This window comes from Doryrhamphus excisus, linkage group LG2 (assembly GCF_037039965.1).
Source record: "Doryrhamphus excisus strain RoL-2023G ecotype Guam linkage group LG2, RoL_Dexc_Guam_v1.1, whole genome shotgun sequence".
Classification (NCBI taxonomy): Eukaryota; Metazoa; Chordata; class Actinopteri; order Syngnathiformes; family Syngnathidae; genus Doryrhamphus; species Doryrhamphus excisus.
The window spans coordinates 8,815,507-8,822,509 of record NC_136358.1 but is presented as its reverse complement, the minus strand read 5'-3'; positions in this window follow the sequence as shown (position 1 = coordinate 8,822,509).

Sequence of the window (7,003 nt, the reverse complement as noted above, 5' to 3'; positions counted from 1 at the left end):
AATAAAAAGTGTCATCTAAAAACTGTATTTTGTGTTCAGTTGTGTTGTCATTGACAAATTAAATTTGTTTGATCTGAAACATTTAAGTATGACAAACATGCAAAAAAGAGAACTCAGGGCTTGGGGGAAACCATTTTTCCACCCCAATGTATATGTTCATGGATTGAAACACTGAGTGTTTGCATGCTTTTTATTAAATACTTTTTAGTGTAAACATGTAAACATGTTTTCTTTCTTTAAGTCGCCTTCCGATGCAGCTATGGCATGGAAACAAACGTTCCTTCATTTTGTGTCTGCTTTGCTAATTGAGCCACCGCAGCCATTCCACAGAGGAGAGATTGTCTGCATTGGTAGATATGGAGTCCTGCTGCCGACCTCTCATCTGTTGTTCTCTTATGGACAAATTCAATTAAGTTGTGCACAGGCGAAACGGAGATTGCAGCTCCCGCCCTCGCGAGACAGCTCCAGTTGTATTATCATGCATCTCAATGAGCTCCTCGTATGTTTATTTCACATACGTGCCGGGCTTCCCGGGGACAATAATAACTTCAAAAAAGTATTAGGAATTAGTCAAATATTAAAAATCCGCCTAAGACAGAGAGCGGGAGAGACCTCCAGCTTCCCTTCCAGGAAATAAATCTCTGCATTGTTGCCGTTAAGCTTGTGTCAAACAGCAAAGCGCCGGCGTCATCCACAGCGGCTGCATCTCAACGCTGTGCCTCAGATTAGCAAGTCACTTAGGATTTCTAATGACAGGCGCTGGCGCAAAGTTTATTTCTTGCCATATACTGTATGCTAGGGGTGCACATGCATATGAGATACTCTAAAAATGGGGTTGTGTAATAATGTGAGAAAAAAGATATCTTGTTTCCCTTAAGGATCAAATCTGCATATCATGCATGCCTAACAAACCAATGATATCTCACGACCAATAAAGTACTGAAAATACTTTTAAAAATCGTGTTTTAATCTGCGCCTGGGGAGCTTTTGCCTGTATGCTAATGGAATGTACATCCCAGGATGCTCATTGGCTCAGACGGAGTGAAGGCCGGCCTAGAAAGTGAGACAACACTTAAATCCTGGCCGAACAAATTGCTTGGCCCGTGGCACCAAACGGTGTATGAGCAGATTAGCCAGAAGTCAATGAGGCAATGCGTGCTATTAGGCGCCACAACGTGCTGTGTTTTAGAAAATAAAAACATTCAAAGAGACGTTTGGATGGTAATTACAAGTAGGCGGCAAATGGGCATTCAATTATCTGAAAGAGAGCTTGTCAAAAATGAAGATGGTTGCCTTGGATCCTGAAGCCGACATCCCTCGGATCGGGTGACTGGCGTCAACATAAGTGGTTGTCGACAGAATGGGAAATAGTCATACCTGCACATTTACATGTGACTTTGGAAAGAGTTTGTTTCTTCATTTGCACATTGACACAACCTCACTCAAAAACTGCAACAAACACAAATACAGAAAACTAGACGAGCCATACAATGGCACCATTTTTGACTCCCTCTTCTCCAGGGGTCTCAAACTCGCGGCCCACGGGCCAAATACGGCCCACGAGATGCTACTTTGAGCCCCCCACCTTGATACCAAAGTTTAATGTTGAAATGACAGCTTAAAGCTGTGTGCACACCGGACACAATTAACATGATTTGCCCCCTGCCCATACTGTTACCCTACCCTGTTACCCCGCCCTGTTTTGCTTTGGATTAGCAATGAAGCTAAAGGCTTATGACGCTGGGTACAAATAAATGCAGGAAATGATTTGGAATAAAACAGAAAATACACGTCAAGATAAAGCATCTCATCAAACATGTTGTTAAAGTTACGACGCTGCTCCCAGAGGGAACTGAGTACGATGCTAACTTGCTAATTGGGTAAAATTATTAAGTTTCATTAATGTTCATGTTAAAGGTTAAATAACTGTTAATACTGTACATTTGAATCTGAAAAAAATAATTTCTCTACCAACTGTATGTGGTTTCTTACGCTTTTCTTATTTGCTGTTTTGTTATTATTTTACTTATTTATTACTGATTGGTTGATTTATTGTCTTTATTCTTAATTTGTTTATTTATTTATTTTTTATCTTATTTTGTGTACAGAAAAATAAAAATTAAGATATTTGAGAACAGTGGAATGTTTTATCAGATATTTTGGTGTGGAAAACCGGAACCAAAGTACTGAAAAAGTGTAGGGTATAGCAGAAGCAAAAGCATTGAAGATAGTTTTTTTATTGATTTTTTTCCCAGTTTTTAATAAATGCGTTTTGGGGTTTTTTTGAAAAAAAAAAACAAAAAAAAAAAACAAAACGCTTCACCCAGAACCTAGCTCCGGTGGCCCCCAGGTAAATTGAGTTTGAGACCCCTGCTCTTCTCTGTGTGTGATCAGGTCTTTAATCTCCAGGGGCTGATCCTGTAGAGGGTTCTCTGGATTAGTCCTACTCCAGGTCCTGCAGAAACCTGGAGAGAGCGAAAGAGAGAGCAGCTACAAAAGAAGTCATCATAATTTGAATTTGTGGAAAACTATTGAGTCTGATAAGTCTATCGCGGAAAAAGATAGGAGCAAAAATGTGGGCAACCTGTCTACATCAACTAGGCGTAGACTGGGTACTGGTTTCAAGGTATATTACATTTTCCATCATACAGAGTTTTTTTCAGACGGTTTATAGGCGTAATACATGTTTCCCATTACATGCATTTTTAGCTTTGTCTTTTTTTGTCTGATTGTATATCTTTATAACGCCCAGAAATGACAAAGACATACAGTGGTGCTTTCAGAACATCAAACTAATTGAGATAGATGGAGGCAGGGCTTCTAGTGAACAAACACAAGTTTCCAGACGTAAACATGCTAGCAACAAATTAACCACGCGAGAACGCATATGTTAACATGAATGATGCCACAGAAGCGCTGGTTTCTAAGGCGAACGCAACAGTCCCAGTGTGGGAATATTTTGGTTGTAAAACAGAATGAACAAACTGAGCACATTTATTCAAAAGTAGTGATGAGGAAAACGGGGAACACCAACCAACTTGCACCGACGAAGCAGCGAAAACAACCCTCATCGTCCTGTGGAACTTCATGTGGGAACTACACCGCCTTGGGGGAAAGTGGCAACCAGGCTTTGAACTTCAATGTCTGCCACCCCCAGTGTCGACATTCTCCTGGGAAGCCATGGCTACTTAAGCAACAGACATGCCTAATAGCAAGTCTTCCAGGTCCTGAAGCAGCAAAACAGCCCCCCAGACCATCACACTACTACCACCATATTTTACTGTTGGTATGATGTTCTTTTACTGAAATACTTTTATGAAACACCTTCCAGAAGTTCAGCTTTTTACTCATTGGACCACAGAGTATTGTAACCAAAGGTCTTGGGGATCTTCAAGATGTTTTCTGGGAAAATTGAGACAGGCCTTAATGTTCTTCATGCGGTTTTCATCTTTCATCTTTTGCTCAGTGTCTTTCTCAGAGTCATGAACACTAACCTTAACTGAGGCCTGCAGTTTAATTTAAATGTTGTAGTGGGGTCTTTTGTGACCTCTTGGATGAGTCATGGCTCTGGTCTTCGGATTATTTTGGTTGGCCGGCCACTCCTGGGAAGGTTCACCACTATTCCATGTGTTCGCCATTGGTGGATAATGGCTCTCACTGTAGTTGGCTGGAGTCCCAAAGCTTTAAAAATGACTCCACACTGATAGTTCTCAATTAATCTAATATTTCAACAAGGGGGCAATTACTTTTTCCCACAAAGCACACAAAGATTTTTAGATTAATAAAAAGTGTCATCTAAAAACTGTATTTTGTGTTCAGTTGTGTTGTCATTGACAAATTAAATTTGTTTGATCTGAAACATTTAAGTATGACAAACATGCAAAAAAGAGAACTCAGGGCTTGGGGGAAACCATTTTTCCACCCCAATGTATATGTTCATGGATTGAACTGGGATTTGATGAGTTGGTCGACTTAGACGTGTCGACATAAAGAGGGTCTATGATGCCAGCTTTACCCCCCGTTGGCTGCAGAGTGACGTTTACGCTCGTCATATGGCGAAAATAGTGTTGCTTCAGCTGAGCCTGGGGCCTCAGACTATATTGGGCATGACATGTGGGCCCCAAGGCTCCCAGTGAAACCTCAGTGGATGCGGTGGATGTGGATGCTGAAAGCTGAAGCCAAATGAGGGGTTCAAAACACACCAGATTGCTTTGGTATCTTTGAAAGCCAATATAATACGATGCAGAAAAGCAATAAACAAAAAACACATTTTGCGCCAGTGATTGATTGACAAAGCGTCCTAATTAGCCAGCACTGCTTTCCCTCGAGGGAAGTTTGTCCACAGCGGGCGCCATCCAATCATAACCTGGATTCTGCTACAGCAACTAACCAAAGATCACTTGCCACCCGAAGGAAGATTTGCACATGTATAAAATGTGCATGGATTGTCATAGTATTGGAGACATACAACAAAATGGCCGATAACATGCCAATCACATACATGTTAGCGTAAACGTTAAAACGTACTACTGGCTATATTAGGGGTGACCAAGTTTTTTTTTTGTGAGAAATTCATTCATTCATTTTCTACTGCTTATCCTGACGAGGGTCGGGGGGCGGGGGAGAGAGGGGGGCTACACCCCGGACTGGTGGCCAGCCAATCACAGGGCACATATAAACAAACAACCATTCACACTCACATTCATACCTTGGACAATTTGGAGTCGCCAATTAACCTAGCATGTTTTTGGAATGTGGGAGGAAACCTGAGTACCCGGAGAAAACCCACGCATGCACGGGGAGAACATGCAAACTCCACACAGAGATGGCCGAGGTTGGAATTGAACTCGGGTCTCCTGGCTGTGAGGCCTGCACGCTAACCACTTGGTCACCGTTCATTCATTTTCATAGCACCCAGTCTCTTGCCCAAAGACAGCTGGGGTAGGCTCCAGCATACCCGCAACCCTAATGAGGATAAGCTATTTTATTTCACAATGCATTTATTTCTAGTCTTCTCACATAATTAACCAAAAACCGAAAGAAAAGCCGGTTTGGCTTCCTCTGCTGGGCCCCTCCAGTCACATCCGCTGCCTTCTGAACCAAAAAACCACAGATGGAGCCGACCCCCTCTTCCATCCCGGAGATGAAACAAAAGGCCGGCACTCGTCCGTCAGCATGGCACCACTGCTGATATCAGTGTGCACAACGTGTGTTTCAGGGCTGATTGAGCCACAGCCGACAGAAGACAAACAGATGCTAAGGCATGTTTTTCCCTCGTGGACGGGTGGGAAGTTGTTATGCTGTTGTATTTCCATGTGTCTACTAGAGCAATTGTGGTTTTCATAACAGCCCCGGTCACATAGCCTATCCCATTTTCTGTTCCAAGAAGCAATCCCGTGAAATGTTTACCTGTCAGAGGCAGGCGACAAAAAAAGTGCACCATGCGCTGATTGACAAGTTTTGAACTTTTCCCTCAAGCGATTCGTTTCATTTTTCCTCATGCAAATGATATTTCCTGTGCACAGTCGGTATTGTCACACAGAGGCCTTCGACTCAACACACTTTAAGGATGCTTTATATGAAAGCACCATTTGCATCGAACACAACCGAAATGACATGGCTTAAGGCAGGGGTCGGGAACCTTTTTGGCTAAGAGAGCCATGAAGGCCAGATATTTTAAAATGTGTATCTGTGAGAGCCATATACATTTTTTTAAACATTGAATGCAATAAAATGTGTGCATTTTTATGTAAGACCAACAGTTTTAGATACAATGGGCTCTAATTACGTAGACCAGGCACACTACCGCACGCCAATGGGGTGTGGCCAGCACACTTTCGTGAGCAGCGCAATGTCTAATAATAAATCAAATACTTGTTGCCATTAATACAACTTCTGCTGCTGCATAGTTTTGCACCGTACTCAGTATATTTCATTCTTTTGGCCATCTTTGCCAGAAGGCTTGGTTCTGCAGCTTTAGCTAGGTGACTATTTGACAAAAGGAGAAAAGTTTATATTTACATGTTGACATCTCAATGACCGAGGTAGACTACCGCATTACCCAGTAATAATCGAGTTTTGGTGTTTGACCTGGAAAATATCTTCAAGAAAGATGGATATGGTCGGCCGTATTGCAGTAGAAAATAGATGGACGAATTAAAATGCATAAAAAAGTTGTTGATTTCTGTGATGTTTACTTTAAAATGTTAGCAAAAATACATTTTTATTGTGGTAAGAAATGCTTGAGAGCCAGATACAGTCATCAAAAGAGCCCTACCTGGCTCCCGAGCCATAGGTTCCCTACCTCTGGCTTAAGGTATGTGTTCCTCATTTCCACGCAAACACTGAACCATACTTGTAGTCGAGGTTACACTCATCACACAACCTTTGGGAACAATTAGCTGAACTTTCTACTGGCTAGGATCCCCTGAGGTCACATCTTTCCTTCCTGCTTCCTCATTAGTAGACCCGGACCACACAATAGAGCCTGATGATTCAAATTAGACCCATTTTCTCTCTTTTCCTCGCTTTATATTGTCTATCTGTGTGTGTATGTGAGCATATATACAAAGAGACCGGTGCCTCGCTGACAGCTCGTTACGCTGCCTAAAAGACGTTAAGAGAGAATTCCAACGCTGTTCTGTCGAGGGCAATTAGCTTGTGCACATTTGCCGGATGTGGCAGCGGCGGCGATGGCGGCAGCGTGAATATACATAAAAGCAGAATAAATGAGACAGCTTGTCATTTGGAAAATCTGCCTTGTTCATTGCTCATTCCTTTTGAGCAGCAGCACTCAGCACATACACACACACACACACACACACACACAAACACACAAACACACATACAGCAATGCTGCCTAATTAAGAAATAAGGGCTTTTCTTCATATGGTGAGGATCTGATATACACCATATGGACCAAAGTAATGGGACACCTGGACATTGGCAGCTTTAGCAGAACACACACATCAGGTGGAAGATTTCTGGAATGCTTTTGGCAAAA